Below are 26,982 nucleotides of genomic sequence, written 5' to 3'. Positions count from 1 at the left end.
GAACCATGCTGTGGGTGGCCTAGCAGTCTTTGCATTTTCTCTGAAACCTACCTCTCCTTGACCCAGAGTAACTACAATGCTAAGGGGAGTGGGGGGGGGGGGGGGGTGGGAATTGTTTTAGTTTCAAAACAGATGACTTCACTGCCTAATTCCACTTTATGCAAAAGAAACCCTTTTGCTTTATAAATAATAATGGACCTTTGGGGAAACAGATCCAAATACCCCTTTGCTGAGGGTGGGAACAGATTTATCACTGTTGACGCTAACTCCCTAGAAACAAAATACAACCATTGTTACACCAACCTCGTAGTTATTTCCTAAGTGATATGATATGGCAATTTAAATTTATAATGACTGACATTCACATATGCTTTATATAAGCTGACTTAACGTGAGGTATTGTCAGCTTTGTTCCAGTAATGCAAGGGAATTCTAGAATCCTTTAGCTGAAAGACATGTGATTTTTATCCAGTCCATGCTATTTTTTTATAGACAAGTTGACTGAAGGGTCTGTAAGGTTAGGTGTAATCTGCCCAGGGTTGCTTTGATTTGCCAGAATCAGCTAGAACTGCAATTCCAGGGGAAGAGGTATTTAGATGATGATGGTTTAAATATCTAATTAGATGAAGATTAATTAAAACCATAATCAGAAGACATTTCCTGGAAAATTAGCATTTGATCATTTCATTTTAACAAAATGACCATTACCAACGCCTTTGCCGACCCATCTTTGAAATGTGCTATTTATGATCGCCAGGATCTATAAACCTAATGTATGAGAAAGGAGCTTTCAATTTGATTCTATGTTCTTTATATCTCACAAACTCAGAATTTCTAGGTCTTTAGGTTTTTTCTAAGATTTTTAGATTTTCTTCTTGTACTCAAATGTAAACAGTTCTGGGTTTTTTTTTTTTCTTTCTTTCTTTCTTTTCTTTTTTTTAATTTTGGTTTTGAAGAAAACCAGAGGTTTCAGTTTGGCTGTTGAAAGTCTTTGGGGATTAAGGGGAGAGAACTAGGAGAACAGTTAAGATTTAGAACTGCAGGCTGCCTTGTCTCTTCTCCTCTGTTAAGAGCCAGACGGAATAAGAATAACATTTATTTAGAAACTGAGTTTTATTAAGGCAGGTAATTTACAGGTAAATTTAAGCTTTATAGGTTCGATTCTGTGATTCCATTTCTGCACTTGCCATTACTTGATGCTGATTTTGGATAAGGCCTGTTTTCTTTGAGTCTTGGTTTTTCTCATCTGTAAAGAGAGGTTGGGCCTGATTATCTCCAAGGGCCCTTTGCAGCCGTGTGTCTGGACTCCACATTGTGTGGGATTTGCCGAGAGAGGCTGCTCTGGAGCTGCTGGTGGCAGCATGAAGCGTCTCCTTAACTGAAGGCAGAGGGTTGGCGGCTGTGTCACTGCACAGTGAGTGCTCTGAGAACATTTACTCCACATTAGCATTTTCCTTTTTCACCCTCTTTATAATCTGAACCCCACCAGTGTCATTCAGTGTTGGGAGGACGTTGCTCGCCTGCTAACGCGGCCGCCTGCACTGATACGTGTCATTTGTTTCTTCTTTGCCAGCGTGCTGCTGCAGGGTAACATCGGATCTGGGCTCCTGGACCCTTGGATGCTCAGCTGCCCATAAGTTCCTGGACTGACTTGTTGAAAGCAGTGAGTAACATCCATGTTTCTACTTTATAAGCAACTGTAGACCATTGGACTAAGAGGGCTGGATGGGTCGTGGCCAGCAGTCACAAAGTCCAACCAGATCAGCTGATAGACTGCCTCCCTCTGTAGCCAGCCTCCCTCACACTCAGCTCCAAGGACCTTGGTAATAGCTGCAGTGACTAGACACGGCTTTTCTGCTCCCAACAGTCATAATGGCCGTGAGGCCTTCTCAGTCTGCCTCCTTGGAGCTTCTTTGTTCCACCACCAGAGCCAAACATAAATGTCTCGATTCTCTGTCTTTATTGGCCTACAGGAAGACTCTTTAGGGTGGCAAATGCAGTTGCTCTTCCTTCTGCCTAATATCCTCTTCTCCAGCATGTTCTTCCTCGTTCATCACGTCTTATACTAATGCAACCCCTAATGTCAACCCCCTTTAGAGAGGGCTTATCCGACAGCCTCATTTAAAGATGTCTTCCCCCCAACCCCAGGTGTTCAGTCCCTCCCTCAGACTTTTGCTTGCATCTTTCTTTGCATTTAGGGTAGGCCTCTGCAGTCACTTGATAAACCACCCATTCATTTGATCAGTGAATATTTGAGCATTATGTGCCAGTGGCTAAAATATGCATAGTCTGTGCTATCATGGAACTTGCATGAAGAAAAGAAAAGATCAAGTAGAAACCTAAGTAAACCATCACACCCCTATCTGGGTAGACTTTGTTGTAAATACTGTAAAGCAGTGTCACCTGGGGGTCTTATTAAAATGCAGATTCTGATTGTGTAGGTCGGGCGGGGCCTGAGATTCTGCATTTCTAACAAGCTCCAGGTGATGCTCATACATCTAGATTGTAGACCACATTTGGAGAAGGAAGGTCTAAGGTTCTTGATGCAAGTTAAACTTGTTCTTGAGAATGACTCAGTGAACTGTCTGAAGTGTGTGTCTGTATAGCCACCAGAGGAGACCCAGTGGGATTTTGTCTGGCTTCAGCCACGTGAGGCTGAGTGGTCTGGAATATGAGCCTGATCGGAAAGTCTAAGAGCCTGTTACCCTCACCTTTGTCTGTCGGCTTTACCTCATTGTTATTGTAGGTTGTGGTTTTGTGAATGAAATCCTACCTTAACACACTTTTTAGATTCGTGGAATGAAATCCTGTGGGGTCTCTGCAGTGTGCCTATACTATAAGTCAGCATTTCTGAAAAGACTGAGGGTGTTTTCTGTTTGTAAGAGTACACTGTCTGAGCTGGGCTAACGTGGCACTTAAGTGGAGTGTAGAAGAGAGACCGTGTTGGAAGCTGTGAACTGACCACAGAAACCTCAGAGCAGCCAGAGTGAGGCATTCAGGGCAACCCTGCTAAAGGCGATGTCGTGGGTCCAGGCAGTGAGCTGTTCCTGCGGTGGTTCTCTTGAGATACCGATGAGGTCGGGGATGAAGGAACTCACCTTGGGTCTCACAGCAAGTAGGGTCAGAGGTCCAGCCTCTGTTGGACCCTGGGTTGCTGATTATTTCTGTTCTTCTTCCAAAGTGGTATCAGGGCACTCTGTATAGTCTTTCTAACCTTTGTATATGAGAAAGCATGTTCTTTTAAAACAAAAAATGTATAACAATGTTCTGTTTAATATATTTTAAAAACTAATAACATAGACATTGATTCCATGCTAATATAAATCTACCCCATATTAAAAGATTGCATATTTCTTTGTGTTAATTGTTACATATTTTCTTACTTGAAAAGTTATGTAAACTTATTCTGCTTCTGGCTGGGCTTTTTCCCTACCTTTTTTTGGGGGTGGGGGTGGGGCGGAAAGTGATATTGCAATGAACCTTTTTGTAATACTTATTTGTAGACCATGTGGGCATTTCTGTAGAATTTCAAGGTCCAAAGATGTGTACCTTTAAAAATCCGCCTTTCAGAGGGTGATAGAATTTATGTTCCCAACAACTGTGTAGGGACCCTCACTAGCAGAGAATGTTAATCTTTAAAGCTTTTGTTATTTTGAAATTTAAATCAATATATAAAGGCTTCTTTAAAAAATATGGCCCTGCCATGTCTGAGAGTTCATAGGGCTTCCAGCAGTCTAACCAGCAGGGGTTGCCAGGTGTCCTTTCTGGTCCTGTGGTTCAGCCATCACAGACCTCTGGACTTGGCCAGTTCTTTCTGAGGGCGCCTCATCTCTGCATCCTTCCTGTTCCCGTTTATGCCCAGTGGTGCCGAGTTGTTGATAGATGCTCAGAAGCGACCACTTCTGCTCAAATGCACATGATAGAGAAGATGTGTATTAGGCTGGAGGCTGCTTCTTGCTGCCCACTGCAACCTTGGCCTCTCTTTCTAGTACCCACTCCCTCCTTTCTTGCTCAGAGGGAAGCTCCCTGGCACACTTACTGTGGCCGTGCTGGGCAGTCTGTGGCTAGGGTCTCCCCGGCACCCAGAATTATTCTGTGACATTTATCAGAAGCACATTTCTCCAAGGCAGAGTCATAGTCCCTCTTTGTCATTTGGCAGACATCTGTGGCAGATCTCATATTTAACAAGAGTAGATGATGACAGGATGATAAAAGGCTGATAAAGTTCCCTGTGGGGTGAGCTTTGCTGACTTGCCCACCATGGAACAGGCTTCTTTTGTTTAGCAGCTGGTGCCCTGTCTGGCAGATTTCTGTACCTGGGTATGTAGGACAGACCTCTCTTTTGGGCCAGAACCATTTCTAGTGCAAGTCATCGCTTTATATATGTTCTTTCTTTTAAAAGTGGTGTTCTCTATGACTGGATTGATCTCCCGAGCAACCTACCTGGTGGGCTTCAGTTTTGAGTATATGCAACAAAAATCATCGAAAGTAATTATAGCTCTTTACTCCTGGGTCAGCCTTGGGATGCCTTGACCTCCTTACCCTGGAATTGTTCTTGAAGGGGGGTACACACTTTCCAATTCTTGGTGGGATGAAGTGGAAACACCAAATAGGCTCTCGTCTAAAACCATCTTGACAACAGCCACAAGGCTTGTCATGGGCCTTCTGAATAAGACTGCATAGTAGTTGGGACAGTAGCTGTCTCCCCCAGATGTTTTGTTCAATGGAAATATTTCAATGATGAAGAAAAATATCTTCAAACACCCATCTGAGAGCAGAAGCAATCAGTTAAGTGGCTCCCACTATGTATGTAGCTGGAGCACATCCCCGCACCCATGGACTACATTTGGCAGCGTGTTCTTCAGCCAGCTGCACAGCTCCCAGGAGAAGAAAGGGCAATTGCACAGAGAAGATGTTATGGAAAGGAATGAGGCAGGAGGAGAGGAGGGTGTGACCCTTGCACAGGAGCTGAATTTCTAGGGCAGGGTTTGGGCTTTGCTGCTTTGAGTTCACGATCCAGCTGCTGCTGCTGCTTGGACCTGCTGTGGTGAGGATGACTCAGAAATCTGGAAAGTGGCCCTGGTGATTTCACCACTGGATCAGAGGCAGCACAATAGCCCTCTGGGGTAGGTGTGGTTGCTGGGGAGTATTTATTGATAAATTAGATAGGATTTGGATGCTAGTGCTCTGGGACAGATTTTATTTTTATTACTAAAAAAAAGAATAGAGCTCTGGGGGCAAATATTGTATAAAAGGAGGGCGAATGATACCAAATGAGTTCAATCTCACAAGAAAGTCATTCGTTTTGTGAATTAATTACCTTTAGAGATCACTTACTCAAGGGTCAAGACTTTTCCAGGGATGTCCCAGGAGATTCTGAGAGGTCAAGAGGGTACTCTAGGCTCCACTAACCCCACTTCTTAGAAAGGGTAAAAACCCAATCATTTCCAGATGAGGGAAATAAAGTCTGTATTTCTGTTGCTGCTGTCACAAATGACCACAAACTTAGTGACTTAAAATACCACAAATATATTGTTTTACCGTTTTGTAGATTAGAAATCTGATGAATCTCAGTGGGCTAGAATCACGGTGTAGGCAGGGCTGGGTTCCTCTGAGGGCCGTAAGGGAGAATTCATTTCCTTTTCTTTTCCCACTTTTAGAGGCCACCTGCTCCTCCATCTTCAGACCGAGCTACATTGTATCTCCCTCTGACCACAGCTGGGAAAGAGTCTGTGCTTTTATAAAAGGACCTTTTGATTCCACTGGCCCGACCTGGATAATCCAGGAATATCTCCCCATCTCAAAGCCCTTAATCACATCTGCAAAGTCAGTTTTGCCATGTAAAGTAACATACTCACAGGTTCTGGAGATTAGGATAGAGACACCTTTGGGGGCTATTATTCTGTCTACTGCAGGGTCAGACCAGTGTGGACCAGGATTTCAGAGAGGTTAGCAGCAGAAGTAGGTCCAAGGACCCAGGTTTGATCGGCCAGGTCTGTTCACTGCCCTGCATGATGCTTGGTGGAAGTGGAGTGGTCTCTTTTAAGAGTACAGCCTGTGAGTATGAGGAGAATAGAAGGAGCCATCTGTTCCTATGGGAAAAGGCAGGTGGGGGCTCTGAGCTCTACGTTGTTGTGTAATAGCTTATGGTGACTGTTTATCTCATTGTATTGATAGAGGTCTGTCCTTGTCAAGGCTCCTTATGCTAAGGAACAGACACAAGTGAGCTAGGTTAAATGAAGTGGGGGTGGTGTGTGTGGTTGTTCTGTGCAACTGCTGATTGCAACTAACCTTTATTGAGTGCTTGCTGTACACCTAAAAGAACACACTGGGCACTCACCAGTGCCCTCTTGCTTGCTCTTTCTGCGACAAGCAGCTCTGGGATATTTCTGTACAGTACCACCACCACTCTCCTGCTTATCAAAACCAGATCAGCTCCTTTGCTTAAACTTCTGTTGGAGACTTCACACTGAAGCTCCATCTGTTCTGCCCAGTGCCTCACAACTTCCTGGCTCAACTTCTAATTCCTAGAAGGTGAATCTGAATTGCTGAGCTTGGGCCAGGTGTCTAGTTGGCTCGGAGGTGGAAGAGGAGCACAATCACCTGGGTCTGTGAGTAGGTAGATGGTCACATCTTATTCAACAGATGGTGCCATGGAGATGCTTTGCAAATTGAATCTGAGTTTGTGCTTTAAAATATTTTGAAATAACTTCAAACTTAAAAATTGCAAGAAGAATATGAAGAACTTTTGTGTAGCCTAACCTAAATTCATCAATTGTCCCTATTTTGCCGCCTTTGCTTTATCCTCCATATTTGTTGTCTTTTCTGAACTATTTAAAAGTTACACACATCATGACTCTTTACCCCTAAATACTTCAGCATGTCTTTCCTAAGAACAAGAGCACTCCTTTCATAACTACAAGTTGATTAGTAAACACAGGACACGTAACATTGATGTACTGTTATCAAATATATAGTTCATATCTAAATTTTGCCACTTATCACAATAACGTCCTTTATAGCAATTCTTCCCTTGACCTGGATTCAATCCAAGATTATGCAAATTGTATTCAGTTGTCATGTCTCCTTAGTCTCTTTTACCTGAGAACAGTTTCTGTGCTTTTTTTGGTCTTATGATATCGACATTTTTGAAGAGTATAAGCCAGTTATTTCGTAGCAATTTGTGTTTGTATGGTAATTCCTCACAATTAAATGTATTTTTGGCAGGAATGTTACATAAATGATGATTTGCCTGTTTCTCCGTGTATCACGTCAGGAGGCACATGATGTCATTTCGTGCCAATACTGGTGATGTTAGCTTCAATCCTTTGGTTAATGTGGTATTGAACTTGTAGAACTAATCTCTTCTAGAGGAGTTGAGCATTTAAAGCTGGGCCTTTAAAGAAGACAGACTTCTTTACGGTTACATCTAGTTTGCAAGGGCCTTTTGTACATAGAGTTTTTCTGAAGTAGATGGGCACACTTGTTCTCTGCAAGGTGTGCTCTTGAATGTAGTGTAGAAGGACTAGCATCCTCAGAGAATTCATTGTGAGGAATGAATTGCCTGAAGTTAGAGCAGAGCATTATGTGCTTTTGGGGTAAGAGTAGTAAGCTCCATCCCGGAGATAGAGGCAAAACTGCGGTATGAATAGTGGGTGTCCTTTGCCTCTGACTGTCCTGGCTGCCTCCGAATTACCTAGGAGTGGAAGAGATAGATTAAGACACAGAGCAATCTCTTCCTTGCACACATTTGACAATTCTATAAATGCTAAAGATGGTCCAGGCTGATGCCACCGAATTGCTTTTTTGTGGATCTCTTCTCATCTGATATTGACTGTTGGGCCAATTTGGTTGGGTCAGTTTTCATAACGTTTACGTACTGAGCTAGTAAGACCTAGGGCACTGGTCCTGCACTAGCTATGGGATTCTTTGTAGAGGTCATTGTCAGAACTCAGGAGGCTGCCATGTGGGAAGGACACGCTGCTTAGAGCTCTGGAAATTTTCAGTTTCGTTGTGTCTGGTATGATCCTGGGCTAATTTCTTGTAGTTCTTCTAGTTTGTGAACTGTTTTGTTGGACATATGACCTTCCTGACCCCTAGAATTGCTGTTCCCACTTGTCATTACAGAAGCAAACAAAACAACTATATGCAATCCACTTTACGATTAATAGTGAAAATGTACTCTAAAAATGATACACTATCACAAAAATTAAATACTTATTATGAACAACAGTACATCTTGATGATCCTACCTAGTACACTAAAAAGGTGGGAAACATAAAGGAGTCTGATATAGCCTTCAAGGATATGGCCTTTTTTTAAAGGGGCTATTACTATTACGTTAATTTGTGGGGTTCATTTGTTTCTCAAGTTCTTTGTTTTTTGTTTTTGTTTTTGTTTTTTTGCTTCTGGGCAGTTGAAATGCTCAATCTAATTTGTGGGTGTTACCTCTGCATGATTTGGGACATGTTTGTCTATGTCCTCAGAAGAACTGGCTGTGACAGGAGGCCTTCATATCCCAAAGACAGCTGGTTGAAAAAAGAAATATGCCTGGGCACATATTCCCAGAAATTGTGTTCATGCCTGAATTAGAGTAAAATTATAGGCAGCCTTAGGAAAACTAGATTTGGAGACGTTCCACCTTCCCTAAAAAGATGTTAATAATTTAATTCCTTATCCTATTCTATGGTGTCAGCAAAAGCTTCTCAGGGTTGTATATGGTCTTTCATTTTTAATTTAATTTTTAAATTTATTATTTTTAAAATTTATTTTTAATTCTTTAATGTCACCACATATTTGACCTCTTTTACCCCATCTACCTTTCCCTTCCCCCCACCCTCTGGTTGGTCTTTCATTTTTAAAGACACTGATATGTCACTTTTCTACCTATGGAATTTTTGTAGGCTTTGACAATGTGAATCACCTTTTTTTTATGTTGAGTCTTCTGTGCCTACTACAGAAATGCTAGGTAGATGTGGTCTGGTGGTGGCTGTGGTGGAGAGTAGATATTGGGGAGAGCGTGAGAAGGGAGGCCGAGGTTGATGGAATAGGGCTAAGATGTCCAGGAAATGCAAAGAATAAGGTTTCAAGAAGAGCTAGAATAAGTTAAAAATAACATGACAAAAATGCAGTGGTGCCTTCTGGGAAGGAGGAATTCAGAATGACGGAGTTTTTTAAGTAATTAAAGTTCTCCCCATTTACAGGTGGAACTCTTCAGTTTTTCTTGAAAAAGTCTGAAGTACATTATGGACTTTCCCAGTTTAAGGAGTAGATAAGTATGATAATTTTACCTTTTCCTTGTGGCTCAGAATTCTGGGCTGAAACAGTAGCTACCCTCCAGACTGAGGGTGCCTCTCTGTCTGACATTCTCTCTCCCTTGATCATCTCTGGGTGTGCCTGTGCTGTTCAAATGGTTCTGTGGCTTCAGGCAGGACTGAAGGTTTCCAGAGTATACCCAGTAACCAAGTTGATAAATGCTGGACTCAGAGGAATTGTGCCATCCATGCTAGGACTGCTTGGTCTCTACTTGGAAGCCTTTTCTGGTTCCTCAGGGTTGGTGGATGTTCTGGGCCCGGGTCTTACTTTATAGAGGTATGACTGAATGATGATAGAGGCCAATGCCATTGAAAGATGACTTTTATTACATTTTCCAAGAGTAGGAGCCTTGCCACATAGGAAGCATCAGGGAGGACAGGAATAAGGAGAAAGCTTAGGTCAGAGCCTTTATTAGGGTTTCTAAGGAGGCAGGGTAGGGCGGAGTAAACATCTTAGGCTTCGCTATTTGAATAATTCCAGCAGGTTTGGGGCTATAGGCATGGTCTCAAAATGCCTGGTACTAGCACCTGGCCCTGGAATGATTTAGTGCAGGGGATATAAAGACTTGGTGTGTGGAAGTTAGAAGTACTTGAGTGATGTAGACTCTGGATTGATTGGCTTGTATATAAAAGGCATACTCCTGGCTGAGCCCTTGGTGCTAAGAATTGGCTAGTCCTGAGAGGGGCACTCTCTCCCCAGGTTAGGGGTCCGAAAGGCCCCCAAATGCCAGAATCTCAAGAATATAAAAACAAAAATAGTTAATATAATTGGCCCTGTGATGAATAGATGCCCCATAGACAAATCCAGAATCTAAGACAACACAGAGCAGTGCCCTTATAACAGGTGGGTTGAGGTTGCTGACTGTCCATCTTCCTGCTACTCCTGATTGCTTTGGGGTAGTACTACCCTCAGCTCTAACTCTGTGGTGCCTGGAGGCTTTATGACCATGGGGGCCTGTAACTTTGTGGAGCTTGGGGGCTTTATGACAGTGGGGGCCTTACCTCAAGACTGCTTTCTGCTAGAAAGAGGTGTCTCCATCATCAGGAGTGGTTTCCTGTGTTCTTTTCCCTGTTTGGGAATGTGCTTTAAGACAGATAAAGCTTTATTTCACCAAGGGAAAAATAATCAAATAAACAGCCTTTAAGAGTTGTAGAAGGGGGAAGCAGGGGTGGTGGCGAATTTGTTTTCCCCTTACAATTTCTGGTGTGTGTGTATGTATGTATATTTCAATAATTTACTAAATGCCTAACACAGTCATTTTATGAGCAAGCTCAGTTATTCTGATGCAACTTAAAACTTGTATTATATATGTAGTATGTAGTGTTATGGACACATTAGAAAATTCAGATCTGTAAAAAACATAAAAATATTACCCTTTTAATTCTGTCATCTGGAGATATCATCTGTTATAAAATAACAAATTCTCTTTTATGTAAGTTCTCTTTAGTTTTTTTTTTTCAAGAGATTTTCTCCATAGCTTCAAAATTTCCCCAAATTATAAAATTCATAAATGAAAATATGCCAATAGTTTCCAAATAAATTGCTTTCATTATGGTGGAATTCTTATAATCTCAGAGACCTTTGTAAATTCTTAGGTCTCTAATGACCCGTTGGAGATGATCCTGGGGTGGTGCTTTGGAGAGAGTGTGACAGCCCAGGACAAGGTTCTGGCCATCTTCCCACTGGATACGTGGAGTGTTAGTGTGGCCTTGCCATGAAGGGCTGGGGGATTGGGAGGATTGGAAATCTGGAAATAACTACTTGAATTTGATTCGTTTTCCCTGCTGCCACCTTCTTTGGGGTGTTGAGTCGGATGTTTGCAGTTCCTAGCTAGAGAGCCAGTAAAGGGCATAAATCATGATCTGGGAAGTCTGATCCCCCAACAGCTGTCGGCCAGCTGCTGAGCTGGCAACTCAGTGAACAGATTCTCGGATGAAAGTGGACTTTCTGAGAATCTAAATTTGTATCCAACAACAGAGCCGTACTCCCAGACAGTTGTCACATGGACCTAGGTTCAAATCCTGCCTGTACCATCTACTGGCTTTGTGAGTGCAGGTCAGTTATAAGGCTCTGAGTTTGTTTCACCTGTAAAATACTAATAATGTACCCACCTAGTAGGATTGTTGTGAGAAGGGCATTAAATAATATGTAGGTAAATCACCCAGCACCATGCCTGGCTCATAGTCATTCAAGTTATGGTCACCTCTTCCCTCCCTCACTATTATTTTTGAGTATAGGAGGGTTTGAGCAAGTTACTATCAGGAGTGACTCTGTTCTAAGCAAGACTTACAAAAAGGTCCCCCAAATCTGCATGGCCACAGCTTACTTTACTCTTATAACATGCTGGTCCCACACAGGGCAGGAGAAATCTAATGTAAGTGAATAACACCGAACCTCCTTGTCTATCAGAGGAGGGAGGTACTGGTGAAGGTTGTTTTTAGGTCTGTCTAAGTAAGGAACGTGGCCCACCTCAGTCTGGGTGATGCCTGGATTCCTTTATTCCTAAGAAGACGAGAAGCCAGAAGACGAGAGACTGGCCAATCGGTTTCACATTAACTGTTAACCTTGTGCTTTTAGCATCTTCAGTTAATCCACTAGGTCCCAAGATCCTCAAACTAGTGTGTTTCCTAGGAGTTTGGGTGGGCACGGAAAGGGCACCCTGGTGCTACAGCCCTTTGGGCTGACCTGTCCCCCCTATCCCCTCCTTCTCTCACCCCCATCCCCTCATTCTCTCACCCCCCACCCCCACCCCCTGGGGCTGTGCTTGTTTCCTTGGTGAAATGTAATTACAACCTCAGCTTATGGTAGACCTCAGCTGCCAGAGTCCTGGGGGTTTTAAACAAAAACACGTGTCTCTCCAGTAGATTAGGGAGATGTCTGTTCAAGTAGGGGATTTGTACATGTTAATTCTAAGAGCAGATATCTGACTGAGAAAGGACTGTGACCTTATTTAGAAAAAAGGCTATACTTTGTTAACCTTTATCCCCTTAAGAAGGAAAAAATCATTACATGGCAGAGGTTCAAACTCCATGGGGAATTTTCTGGATGATTCTCCACTCTGAGTCATGTTTCCACAGATGTGATAAAATTATCAGTAACTTCTGACTGCCCCCACCTCCTATTCTTCTTAGTTGAAACATCAACTCTCTATCCATATTTCTTGCATATCTTAGGTTTTTGTGCCTTCCCAGTCCTAGCAGACAAGGATAAAGATTTTTTTTTTAAGGAAGAAGAAATAGGACATTACATTTACCTGAAAAGACATTTCCCTGCACCCCCATTTCCCCCCATGCTTATTCAATTGAACTGGTAATTAGTGAGTAGATTCTAGGCAGATGCTCTCAAAGGTCCCTGAACAAGTGATGTCAGCCCCTTCCAGCCAGTCAGCTCAGATCTTCCTGGCTCAGAAGCTGTTCTTCCCCAGTCACCTCACCGCAGTTTAGCCCTCCTTCCTCTGGGTTCCCTTAAGGCTGTTCGTGTTTCTGAGAAGGGAATATGGAGGAAAGGAGAGCACACTGATGTGGCACTGGAAGACCTGAGTCCAAGCACAGCCTTCGCCGCCTCTGGCTGTGCGCCTCTGGGCTTTAGGTCTGAATTTCTTTCACTGTACTTGCAATTATATTGTGCGACGCCTTCTCAGTCTCCCGACAAGAAAACAACTTCCTGGAGGACAGGATGTTGTTCATCCTGTTATTTCCAGTCATTTATCTAGTCATTCATTTCTTTTACACAATTACCCTCCTAGGACCCAAGAATAGAGGATAAACATGATACATTGTGGCACGTGGTAGGAATGACAAGCTGCTGCTGCTTCCTTTTTTGTCTTTGAGTGATCCACGTATAGCTGAGAACGCTTTGGATCTTTCTCCTCAGAGCATTCACTAGAGAGGAGCAGAACATGAACCTGACCGTTGACCCTGACTGCAACACTTCTGAAACCAGTCTTAGGAAAGCCTCTTACGGTAAAGGCATTTCCAAGTTTAGGGGTAAAGGGAGAACTCATTGCTGAAAAATTCCTGCCCTCTGCCAGCTAAGATCAGGATAAGGAGAGGGAGAGAACGAGTAGGGGTCAGGGTGTACAACTTTTAGTGAGATATGGGTACAAATTGGGAGTAAGAGGCTGAATACATGGAACAGAATTTGAAGTGCCTTGTTAAATGGAGATAGAAATTTGAAATCCTGGTATTTCAAATGGATCGGGCTCTATCACCTATTCCACCTGGAGAGGGTAAAAACTATTACTGTCTTTTCCAGAAGCAATTTTGTATGTAAAACCCTGAAGGACCACATTCCACTTGATCCCTTTTATTAACAAAATTGTTACTTTGCAGTGAAGTCGGGGGTGGCTAGAGAGCTCTTTCAAGTTTGGAGCCTGGAGGCATTGGCTAGTTAATTGCATAGTTTGCCTTTTGGCTTCTTTCCAGTCTTTCATCATGGATGACCCCTTATCTATAATTTTTAGGACAAAAAAATTTTTTTCTTTTCCTCTTTGTGTGTTTTATGAGCTAAGTGGACTATGATAATGATCTAAGCACTGGCTTTGGACAGCAATTATAGTGTATGAGAAGGGTCAAGATGGATTCTGTGACTGATGTCAGCCTAGAGGCTATGATTCCAGGCATCACCATGGTTGAGTTGACCAGTCTGGCCAACTTAGCTGGGCGTCTTCTTCCTGACTCACGATCCCCGTGGATGTTTTCCAAAGCTGCTGGCTTTATCTGTCTACACAGGGAACTGACCTGTTTCCTGGGGTGAGGTATGTGAGAAGGCCTGTGTGTCAGAATGCCTACTTGACTGATTCACTAGCCTGGCTACATCTCAGAACCACCTGTACAGCTTCAAGAGAAATTACAGAGAACCCCATCTCTTAAGATTCTGCCTCACTAGATTTCAGATGAGAGGAGGAATTTTTTGTTGTTGTTAAAGAGCCCCATTTGTAACTATGATGATCAGTCAGGACTGAAGACCATCGTCCCTCCTTGCCTTCACTGCTCTGAGTGGGTCACAGGTCCAGCAACATCTGCATCAGCTGGGATCGTATTTAAAATGCAACCTTTCCATCAACTTGCTGTTTAACAAGGCCTGCAGGTGGTTTGTGTGCATGTTAATGTTTGAGAAGCCCCACTCCCATATGGTATCTACGATTAGTACTTAATTGTTCCTGGAAATGGAATATTGACTATACATTTATGTATATAGCTTACCGATGCCTTCACTTTTAAGGATTGGGCTATAATTTGCATAGGCCCAATTTTTAAAAATTATAGTGAATCATCTTTTATGGATTGATTACCTTTTACTCTTAATTGCTTTGCCTTCTATTCAGTACACATACGGTATCATTTAAATACACTTACTCTGTAAGATGGGCTCTGTTCTATTGCCAAACAAGGAGGGGTTTTGTGTGTGTGTGTGTGTGTGCGCGCGCGCGCGCGTGCATGTGTGCGTGCGTGTGCGCTCTACCTTTATTAGCTCTGCCTTTGTTCCCTGTGCTGTGAAGCAGTTTCTGGCTATATCTCTTGCTGTTTGCCCCAGATGGAGGTGCTTTGCTCCTTTTTTGAGCTATGATTTTCCCTTAGTGCATGACTATTACTGCACTTACCCCAGCACGCTGGAAATTTTTACTTTTATGTGGAAATGCAGCCCTTATTTATAGCTGCATCTCCTGTGTCTAGGCCACGCTTGAAGACTAGTAGGGATTCAAAAAAGTGTTCATTGGGGAATGAATGAATGAATGAGTGGCAGATGATTGAGGGCTCCTGGTGTACTTCTCTGCGTGTGGATATTATCAGTGCACTTGTGTTTTCACCATTGCTCCTTCCCCAAAATATCTGGGGGTGGAGAATGAGGATCACTTCATTCTCTGTTGGAAATTGTAGTACTTAAGTTTAAATCTACATAGCTGAAACAAAATTAGGCTAAATGGATGGACCTTTAATTAGGTTAAGGATGACCATTTAGAACACCTCTGGGTGACTTGGTGTTTTTCTCAGCTTCTTCTGGAACCTACCCTCGTATGGATGCAGGGCTCCTGCTTCCCCGAAATGGGAAGAATCCTGTTTGAGTCCAGCAGTATCTTTGGTTGATGGCATTGAAAATAGTTCCTCAGCATTCCATCTTTAAGTCGCAGTCACCCAGACTTAACTAGCCACGGGTCATTCAGAATAAGGAAGTGCCCTGTTATAAAATGATTTTTTTCCCCTGTGGATGGTTTTATGCTGAGGGACTCCACAGTCAGCTTAATTCAGCTTAATAGAATTTTAAGCAATTCATAATCGAGAAGACACATGTATCATATTGTTAAATTGTTTTAAAAAAAATCATGTGTCCAGTTCTAAGTTCTTTTCTTGGTGGTGGCATTATCAGTGATTCTCTGTTATCCAGCTTTTCTATGCTGATACCCACGCAGTGATGGTTTTCACTTGCTATTCGAAAACTAAAAGAAGTCCCCAAGCTTCCTGTTTTAATTGGGAGATTAAAAGTTTAGAATTTTACACCTGTTAAAAATGTAAATAAGAACTAGATTTTTGTTTTTAAAGTAAATTCTCTAGTTCTATCTAATCTGAACTTGCTTTTCTAAATACCTCTTGTGTAGGCTTACGATTTTTGTTTGAATTTCTTTGGCACAGCAGAGCAGCCCCTAGCATTACCCACAGACCCAGTCTGTGATATTATGTGAAGACTTTGTGGCCTCGAGGTTGTGTAAAGGCTAGCAAGCTGCTTATTTTTATACTTTCAGTAACTATTTGGAATTTCTTAAAACATCATGGACAAACTGCATGGTTGAGAAGACAGAAGGACATTTTTTGCTTTCCAAGTTGCTGAGATAGTGTGAAGGGGTGACGTTAAGTAAAATTACCATGAAGAATAAGCACTATAAGGTAAAAAGCTCAAAGCCATCTCAAAAATACCTCCTTTATCCAGTTTCATTGTGGAATGTGGTATTTCACATTGAATAAACTTTCCAGGTAACAGATTCTTACTCTTGAAAAGCCTTTAAACTAATTTCATTTAAACTACTTTGGAAATCTGTCTAAATATTTCTTGTTTCTGTTTCAAAGGGTATGCTAGAACAATGTTTTTCCTAATAATTCAAAATTGTCATTTCATGCTACTGTGGTGTTATATGTGATTTGAGTAGAACTGTTTGATCCTACAAAGCATGGCCCCCAACCTCTTGTGCAGTTTTAGTGCTGAATATTTGAGTTTTTTTAAAGCTCCCTGTGTCAGCAGTCAGTTCCCCTACTGTCAACTTGCCTATCCTTTCTTGCCTTCCTAGTGGCTACTTATTATCTGGCAGAAGGGTCATTCGGCAAGTTTGTTGGAATTAGGCATATGCAATGATCAAAAGTTTTGAGGTAAGGCAAGAGGGACAGGCTTTCATCGGAAAGCGTGGGAGCCGTTGGGCAGTGTCTTCACTTGAAAGAAGGAAGATTTTAAGAATGTTTCTGGGTTGGCGGTTGTGTCCTGCAGAGCTGGGATTGCCACACATCCGATCTGTATCCAAGTATCTATCACAGGAGTGTGAGGTGCATCCAGGTGTCAAACGGCCCCCAACACCTGGTGAGATGGTTTTCACAAAACTTGCTTACTCGGGCAGCTTTTTTTTCTTAGTTCTTTTTGTAAATAGAATTAATCAGTCAGCAGTCCATTACATTTTAGGAAGGGTGGGGGAAATATGCAGAGTGCATGAAAAATTGTTAAAAGAATTTTGGCAAAACTATTAAAGGAATCGATACACTCTGGAGACAGCTGTGTGAGGGTTATTGTTAAACGGAGTAGAGAACTCTGTTGATGGAATGTAGTGGTATCTACATGTAGTCATTGATGATTAAATGACCAGTGAACGACCAGGAGGATTTGATCATTGCTACTAGTCCTAGTAAGACAGAATTACAGACATGCCATGCTGACTTCACAGAAGATTCTAGGAATAACTCGACAAATTGTTTTTTCTGGGGCTACATTTATATTTGTAATCTGATCTTCTGTTCCCTGAGACATTATTTATTACAAAAAATTAAAAAGAGAAATGGCCCAGATATGACTTGAAACCAGGCTTGCTTTAAACAAATATATTTTGAAAATGAGAAAAAGGTGGTGCAAATGTCCCAACTGATTAAGTGTAGTTTGCCAAAATTTGTCATTCCTTAAACATCCTTTCCTCAAAAATTCTTTCAAAATTACAGTTCAGGTGAGAGGAAGAGGAATGAACGTCTAATGTGGATAGCGGCCATTGGTGGTTTTTCCATGTCTAAAATGAATACAATAGGACTTGCCTGGCCAAAACAGCTCCACAGGCCACACTGTGGAACAAATAGGCATTGTCTCCAAAGTCTATAGGGAGGCATTGTGGCTGGTCTCCACAAAACAAGAGGACACCTTTGCCGTGTATTTAAAATACTTAAACTGGGTTCCAGTTGAGCAAGGGCAGTATTTGCCTCTGGACTTCTGGGGCCTACACTGAACTAGCTCTTGGGGCAAAGGAAGAAAGATTTTGTTAAAACTAAATGCCCTTAGAAAAGGTCAAGAAAGACTCAGAAGATCTGCTGTGTTGATCTCAACGCACTTGGAGTTGGGCACAATGTGAAATTCCTTCTTGAGGGAGTGCTGCTAGGAAAGGAATTTTTGCCTCAATTGAGTAACTTTTCCCTGCTATTTAATATGCATATTGTTCTTGAGCAGTTAAAGATGCAGAAGAAAGGCATCATTGTTTAAAGACGGTTCTCCCAGGCCGAACCGCTCTTGGCCATCCTTTCTGACTGTGCAGGCCCTGCCACAGGCCATACGTCAACGGGATTTTGATGTTCAGAATCTGGTAACCTGAGGGGGCTTGCAGCCTTGCCAGAGCACTTCTGTTCCTCACTAATAGTGCCACTGGAAAAGGCATTTTGTGCAAGTTTGGGAATTTGGAAATATTCTGCTTAAAGGTGCAATGTGCTATGAGGCCATCCCAGTGAGCACAAGACAAATGATATTTTTCAAAAGGCTAAAAGAGCTTAGGACAGGTAAGCCTCTGCGTTTTTGAGGAAAGGGGGAGCTTTTGTCTCTACTCCTTGCTTCCACTTGGCCAAAGGAAGCGTGTTGAGCCATCGATTGGCATATTCAGGGCTGTACAAGTCCCCTTTGTTCTCCTTCCTCTCGAGTGGGTCACATGTGTCTCTTTCTGCCTAGATTTGTCAAACAAGCCTTCAGCTGAGGCCAAGGGAAGGCTGGGGTGGATATCCATGACTGGCCATTGAGAACACCCATCAGTTCCATCCCCACTAGGCTTGTACTGAAGGGGCCTCCCACGAGGTTGCTGGAAACCACCCTTACTTGTTTGACTGGCTCTTGAAAAAATGGTACTTGAAGCTTGCACTTGTCTTGCTCTGGGAAAACCTTAATTCTTGGTTAGAACTTTTCACAATTCTGTTACCTTCTGAATCTTAAGGGCACCTGCTGTGGTACAGGACATCTGAATTACAGATGTGACTACAAATTACCCTTGAGACGGAAGAGGCACAATTGATGGGATCCAGTCACACTGCTGTGAGTGGACCTCTGGAAGTCGTTGCTTTTTCTTTAATTGGACATAGTTATACCAGCAGGATTTTAAATTGGTAAATGATTTTATGCTATGCCTATGAAGGCTCACCAGTCTTTTCATATCTTTAATTTTTAAAGATCTGGTTTGAAGAATCTCATAAGCCTTATGACTAATTTTTGAAATGATTACTTTCGAGGTAGAGAACTAATGAATGGACCTCATCTCCATGGAGGGTCAGGTACTAAGACACTGGCTGAAAACCAAGTAAGTGTAGTTTTGGCATAGTAGGGTCTGTGGGATAGAGAAAGCATGGCATATGGCATGGATTTGTGATCTTTATTGCTCCGTCTATGTCTGTGATGGGCCTAGTGCGAGGCTCGGTGACAAGTGGCTCTGCCTTCAAGGTAATGTATGAATTGAAAGGCATTGCCACTACTGAGAAAGGCATTTCCTCAGCTGAATAAAGCTTTATAGAATTTGGGGGCCTACACGCCTTCATGAAGCTGCTACTTCCTTATTTTTTTTTTAAAGACAAAATGAGCACTGTTTTTCTAGGAAAAGGCATTGTAGTTTGAATTTACTAAGTTTGACAGCTTTTCTTAAATGCCTTCAAAACAGAGTTGCCAAAAACAAATGCTTCAATTGCTGGCTTCTTCTTAAAAGGATATGAAATTAGTTTCTAGGCTTTGAAGTTTCTAAGGAGGAAGGCTGTCTTTGTGACAGAATGGGGAAGGCAGTCAGCCAGGATGGCAAGCCTGCGCAACCTAGTGGTGCTTGACCTTGAACAAGTTGCTTTGGGCGTTGGTTCATTACCAAAAGCACTGGGCCTGGTGATGCATAGGCTCTCCATAAACTATGAATTTCAGAAAGGAATCAACTGCACTCTTGACTCTAAAATAAAGTTGGTTATCACAACTCCGTCAATCCATACAAACTCATGTTGCGTCATCTGTTGTTTGGTTTCTGGCCCAGCTGGAGAAGACAAGGATGTTATCTGTGGCTCTGGGTCCAGGTTTGGAGATAGAACTTGGAAGTATGAACACATAGGCAGGCTGCGAGAATGGCCACTTGCAAAAATGCAAGTCAGTGTGAAATATAAAGACTGGATGGTAAGTATCTTGGACTTCTGTTTTTGTATCACCTCTGTCTCCATTTCCTCACTCTGGTACTTTTGGTAACAACTTTGAAGCTGATCCTTTCATTTTAGCTGTCAGAGAGTCCAGAGATGTATTGGAGAAAAACAATTTTGTGAAGCCCGGAAGGCTTTCACTTTACAGCTCCGTTTGCTCTATTTTCAAATACTACTTTATTAACTGCTCACTCTTCTAGGGCCAAGTGCTTTGTACCCCATGGCCTGGACACTTCGATCCATAATACCTGGATTTATGTGGCCGACTTTTGAGCTCTGCTGTAATAGAGATAACAAACTTCCATGATAGCCATTTCAAGAGTTTTATATATATATATATATATATATATATATATATATATATATATATATATATATGTTTTTTTTAATTTCAGAAGTAATATGTTCACTGTAGATAATTTGCTAGATGTAGAAAAATATAGAGAATAAAAATTACCCACCAAGAGTAGGAATTGGCCCTAAATTCTATGTCAGCAGCACTGAGATTTGGACTAACTACCCACAGACACCTGAGATCAACAGGGACTTATGCACATATATTAGTATGGTTTGTATTTAATCTACATTGTATTTAATCAAATCCTCTAGTTACTGAAACTTTTAGTACTGAATGCTCTGCTTAACCCAAATGTGCTTTTATATATTGAAAGTCCTTCTTAAGTGACGAGTGGTCTTGCTCACTGCCACTAGCTTTTCAGTCTTCTTAGGCAAATGATTTGCTTTCTGTGGAGTGAAAAGGAAATTACCATGCCTGCTCGCCTCTTTAGCTTTTCCCTTCTTGGAAATTCCCAGGCATCCCGGTGGCCATGTGTGTACCCTTGGCTGTGCTCTCTGGGGCTCCCATAGTATGCTCTGCCCCATTTCCTCTCTTGGCTCTTCTCCAGCTGGGGCCTTCCTAGACAGGGTATTTTCCTGCTCTGAATTTATTTTCGTCTCCTATTGGTTCTTTCTCCTCTGTCCTATGAGCTTATCCGAGAACCAGGACGAGTAAGGAATCCTTACTTAGCTTCTCGGAGCAGGTAGTCGTCTTGGAGCTAAGCTCACACTACTTCCTCAGTTGTTTTTTCTACCTCCCTTTTATTCTTACTTTTCAGGGAACTGTTTAGTAGCAAAAACTTTGGATCCGAATCAGGGGAAAAGAGTACCTGGGTTTGGGTTCCACATCTACCTCTTTCTTGATCTGTGTGTTTTTGAACCTTTATTCATCAGTAGAATCCATTCCATGTAAAACTTATGAAAGAACTGTGTGAAGTTGTAAACTACTCTGCAGAGACTTTCTGGTTTCCAACTATTCTTCCTTTCTTGGCACACGAGGTAGCTCTAGATTTTATGTTGTTTTTCTTTAACTCTGATAGGTCCCTCAAGTACTTGAACATGGATACCATATTTATGTATTGGAAAACTTAACATTGTTAAGATGTCTTTTCCCCAAATTTACTTAAGGGTTCAATGTAATTTTAACTCCAGAAGGGTATTTAAAATTTTTTTTTTTTTTTATTACAACATCAAGCCAATTCCAAAATTTACATGGAAATGCAAAGGGCTCAGAGTAGCCAAAACAATTTTGGAGGAAAAAAAAAAAAAAAAGAAAGAAAACATAGTCGGAGGACTTATACCAGCTGATTTCCAGGTTTACTATGAGGGGGTAGAAATCAAGACAGTATGGCATTGGTATAAGGTTAGACAATGTTAGATCCATGCAACATAGAGAGTCCAGATATATAGACCCACACAATGGATTTTCATCACAAGGGCCAAAGTGATTCAATGGGGAGTGGATGGGCTTTCCAACAAGGGATGCTGTAACGATTGGGCATCCATGTGGAAAAAAGGGAACCATATGTTAGGTTATATGAAAGAAATTGAGATCGTAGTAAAAACTGATAGTTCCTTTAGGCTATTTATTTATTGTAATCAGCATGAGGGGCGAGCAGTGTGCTAAGTGCTGAAAGGGTAAATATTTTTATTTTTTTGACTGCGGACCATTCTTGACACCACCCTGTTTTTGTTGGAAAATAACATGAAAAATAAACAAACAAAGCCATGTTTCTTGGTGATACCTTCAGAGGATAGAATTTGGTTCTCCCATTTGTCCTCATCTTTTATTTGACAAGCAAATCTTACTTTAGCTTAATGCACAATGCTCATGAAGCATTGTCTTAAATCTGGTTTATATTCACTTAAACATATCTATTTTAAAATGTACTAGGAAATTCTGACACTTAAACAATCCCATGGCATCATGTCACTAAGCAAGGAATCCTTCTGTTTAGCCAGTGTTCTTCCGGCAGCCCTGTCCTGAGGTTCTGCTCACTGGAGCCCATCTGCCCTCTAATTGGGGTCTGGGTTGGAAAGCACAGCTGGTGGGTGAGTCCTCAGCTCTGTAATTTATCTTGTGGCCCCAGGCTGGAACACTTCCTGTACTTCTCAAAACTACAATGTTGGCTCTGTTTCATTTTAGGCACAAACATTAGATGTTAGGCAAAACTTCAAGTGCATCTCTCTCTTCCACGTGCTGGTTAAGGATTGCTTTGTAACGTCAGTGGGGAGCAAATTAAGGAATTTCCAAATGATAAGTGAGTAAGAGTGAAAGAAGTTCTCCCTAAACCCAATCTGTGACACAGTTTGGGGCCTTGTCTGTCTCTAGAGGAAGGGAAATCAGCCACTTTAGGTAACCTAGGGCTTGGTCCCAAGGTGAACCAGAGGTCTGTCATTGAATGCCTTGAAGCTAATTATGCGATGACTAAGCCAGTGACATTTCTAAGATCATTTTCTCCTTTATTCTTTGCTTTCATCAGAGAAAGATCTTACTTTTTGGCAGGCCTTGCTCTAGACATGAAGAAAACCATAATGAACAGGACCCAGGAAGATCCAGTCTTAATGGAGTCTGCACTCCAGGAGTAAAGGCTTCCTGGTACTTTCCTTGCTTGTCTCTTTCTTCACATGATCCGCTCAAGTCCAACTAACTGTGATATCTCCAAGAAGAAGGGACCTCTCTGTCCTCTGAAATCATTGGTGTGTGTTGCAGGTTCTGGGTGTGGCATTTGTTAGAGCATTTCATGCAGTGGCACTTTGTGAAAGAGCTTAGGGCTCCCCTCTAGAAAACTGGACTGTGTCGTACCGTTTTTGGATGTGGTGAGGAGAGAGGAATGAGAAGACTCTACAGTCTGCTTTCTAAGTAGAAAATGTTCAGCAAATATTTATGGAGCAAATTCATATCTGCATGGGATAATTACATGAATTGTACTACAAACATCCAACTGGAATTCATCTCTTCAGACTAACATTTTGAATTCCTAGGAACTTTGCTGAACTTAGGTAAGATCAGAGCCCTCCTGCCAGGAGACCCTTTAGTTTGTTTGTGGAGCATTCTTAATATGAAAGCTCTCCCAAACGTTTGGGAGTCTTAAATTGGCAGTGTGTTTGAAACAAGCGACATTGTCTCATGACCTTTCCCTGGGGTCTCACATACTTCCATATGACAGAAGCAGGCATTGCTCTGTAGTTATAAATAACTATACAACTTGAGAGTTGCACTCTAAGGCCCCAAGTTAAAACAGCTGATTCCACTCCTATTGTAAAGCAGAAAAACATCTTTTTGAAATCATGTGTGAGCAGAATGGCATTCAGACAGGAAATTAATCTTCCTAGAAGTTATATCAGGAAAACAGAATGCTTTCTCTTTACTCCCCTACCCCCCATTTTTTGGCTTGTGTATGTGTTTGTCACTTTAACATATGTGAAGTGAATGAATTACACATTGTTTGTATTTACTGGTGATAAATATCTTCTTTTTAGCCTAAAAACATTTGCCGAGCTGTGTTTAAGTGATTCGAGGGTTAGCAGAGACCTTAAAAACCACTAATCCAGTGTTTCTCAAAGAACGACCCATGAATTGGTCTAAAAGTCAACAGGAGGAAAAATATATTTTCTATTAAGCTGTTTATTAGAAGAATAGCCTCTTTTTGAAATATATTCTTCCTACTTCTTCAGTTTTAAAGTGGCCGTTTTTAATGAAATGATGGTTTTAGGTGGTTTTCCCAAGAGGGAGGACATTGAAGATAAAGTTAGCCCAGCTTGGGATAGGATAGGGCTTTTTTTGCTATGGAATACATAAGTCTGGTAACCACTTATCTAGTGGAAAACCCATCTGATGCTTAAGTTGTCTTCCTCCTATTACCAAGTCCCCATTGAGTACGGGTGTTGGCACTGCGAGCCCTCTGCCCCAAGGTTGGTCCTTCCATGGGCAGCCATGGCTAAAGTTGGAGAAGAATTAATGTTCTATGAAACCTTCATGCTCATAGTCCAGGCAAATGCCTGGGAGACAGAGCAGAAGTGGGTGGAGCAATGCAGGGTGGGCTTTGGGTCAACTATTTGATGATTTCTGTGGCCAAAGCAGAAATGCCTATGAGCTTGTATGAGTGCCACGAGTTAATTGTGTGGTAATTAAATGCTAACATGGTTGATCAGAGGAAGTGTGTAATTGAAGCATAATAAAATGTGACATCTTAGTAAGTAATTGAGTTGTCTCCCCAAGGACATGGGCAGCACTGGGCAAAAGAAACACAGATGTCTTTAACAAGCTGTTTTTCATAGAATTTTGCTCTTTTGTTTCTAAAAATATGTAAGGTGTTTCTCTAAACAAACAAACAAACAAAAAAACCCCATATATACCATACTTGAAAACCAGATTAATAATTTTATATGAAAATATTTTATAGTGCTTTATTTTTGACATGCAGAATATTGTTATCCTTGGTAAAATGTCAAGGTTTTTGTTTGTTTGTTTGTTTGTTTTTGGTTATAAATTTTTGGACTTATTTTTTATACTTCTTGGGGAATCTCAAAGAATAGGATTTCAAAACTGGATCTCTGAATAAACCTTAATTGGTATGTTTGGTAGAGATGAATAAACCATTTAATCATGGTGGTAAATCTATATGTTTCCTTCTAGGAGAGTGAATTTTTAAGCCCTATAGATGTTCATCAAAGCAAATATTCTTAAAAAAAAAAAAAGGAATTTGAAATAAAAGTGGCCAAATGGTATCCAGTTGAAAAGAAATTTAGGGAAATAACATTTATTTAAAAAGGTAACTTAACTTTGAATGAATGGTAAAGTAAAATTTTAATAACTTATGTTACTATCTTAAATTTTTGAAAATATGGGCCGAGACTTTAGCATTAATTTTTAGTTAGTGCAAAATTATTTGACTCATGTTTTCATGGTTAGATTTTTTTTGAAATATTACTTTTAGACCACAGATGGTCTGTATATAGCCATTGCTTATCCCTTTCTTCTGTGAATAGAATAATTTTCACTTCTAATCAGTATTCTTAGTGCTTTTGCACAGAAGAAGGTAAGAGTAACACTTTCGTGGATTGATTTACCATAAACCAGGTTCCGATGACAATGTTTTACTTATTTAGCCTTCCTAAGGGTCCTGTAGGTGAGGTTCTGTTCTTATCTCCATTTTATAGATTTTATAAATAAACTAGACTACAGAACATTTTAGTAACTTGCTTAGGATCCCATCACTATTTACTGGTGGAGCAAGGGTTTGCACCAGGAAACTCTGGCTTTAGAATCTGTTCTTAACTATTACTGTGTACTGCCTATCTGCTATACTGATCATGCTGACAGTGATGTCTTTGGAGTGGATCAGGATCTTGGAATGGCTACTGAATAAAATTTGGCTTTTCCATAAGAATGTAAGAATTACTGTTTTTGAAAAAGTGACCCACGTTTGTTAATACCTATTTGTTTAGCCAATTATGAATAACAGGATTTGTTTCATGTAATTCCATCGATGGCACTCAATTTGTTACTTATTTTGTAAATTTCTATCTTTTGATAATAGTCATATCTGGTTGGCATCTCAAATCTGTGTGACTTAACACACTTTCAAGGGTTTTTCAATAGAATCCATATTCCAAAGAATGATTTAACTTTGGGATTCTACTTCCAACATAGCAGTGAGGTGTTGGGTACGTCCCCGTTCACATCGTTGGCTCATTTTGCCTGGAATGCACATTCTCAGCTAAGACTGGCTCCATCCAGCCCTCTGGGTCCTGCCCTGTTAGCATCTCACTGATCCCACAGAGCCAAGGAGGAAAGGGGCTACGGGGTAGGTGTGGGTTTGTCAGGTCTTGGCTTTCCACAGCCTCATTTAGCAACCGGACCACTGACACGAGGGTAAGGGGGCAGAGTCTGGCTGGCTTGCTGGGCTACCTCTCTGCCTGGAACTCCCATCCTCTATTCTGCCTCTTACTGCTTTGGCTCCTGTGGGAGAGAGAATCCAGTGGTTTTTGATCCAGTGTCCACATCCTGTTGTTCCCCCAGTCAGAAAAAGGAAATATTAAGGCTGGGGTTTGAATAGGAACATTAATTTCAAATTCTGTATTTAAAAATCTTATTTTTATCAGCCACGTGAAACAAAATGTTCTTCATACGTAGGAAAAGTTTTAAGGTTGGAATCCTCCCAATAGTCTGTATTTTCTCATTCTTTTTGCTGTTGTCACTGGCAGCTTTGACTAAATACTTTTTCCAAAATGAGCCAGTAAGATGTCCCAGGGCCCCAAATGGCCTGTTTTAATGTCCCTGCTCATGACAGGTACTGCCAGCCCCTCAGGGTCAGCACTGGGACTCCACCAGAGCTTGCCGTTTCCTCAAGGGCCCAGGGGAGTGGGTCCAGAAGTGTCAGCCCTGGGGTGTAGTGACCTAGAAGGTGGGGGCACAGGGCTTCAGGGTTGGTAAGACTTGGGTGCAGGTTCAGTTCCTTAAGCTGTAAAATGGGAATGTACTGAGGCTTACCTTATGTAAGAGTTGAGACACTTTAAGTAGTGAGATACCATAGAGATGGGCATGTGATTATAATATATGGTTAATACATGGATCTTGCTTGACAGACACACCACTTCTTTGACCTGGGCCTAGGACTTGGCATGACATTTAATTTTTCAGTTATGCTTTTTGTCATTTGGGGCCCCA

At 41.5% G+C, this 26,982-nt stretch overlaps 1 protein-coding gene across 1 annotated transcript in view; it reads left to right on the top strand.

Annotated features, from left to right (window-relative positions):
• The first annotated feature begins 1,573 nt into the window (after nt 1-1,573).
• TLN2 (talin 2) overlaps nt 1,574-26,982 on the top strand; it is a 340,255-nt gene continuing 314,846 nt past the window's right edge. The window contains exon 1 of the mRNA XM_023532579.1: nt 1,574-1,663. The gene's annotated coding sequence lies outside the window, so the exon portion shown is untranslated. The remainder of the gene's footprint in view (nt 1,664-26,982) is intronic.

The sequence above is a fragment of the Pteropus vampyrus genome, unplaced genomic scaffold (genome assembly GCF_000151845.1).
Source record: "Pteropus vampyrus isolate Shadow unplaced genomic scaffold, Pvam_2.0 Scaffold85, whole genome shotgun sequence".
NCBI classification, from domain to species: Eukaryota; Metazoa; Chordata; class Mammalia; order Chiroptera; family Pteropodidae; genus Pteropus; species Pteropus vampyrus.
Note: the sequence above shows the minus strand (reverse complement) of the source record. Positions and strands in the feature narration are given on the sequence as shown.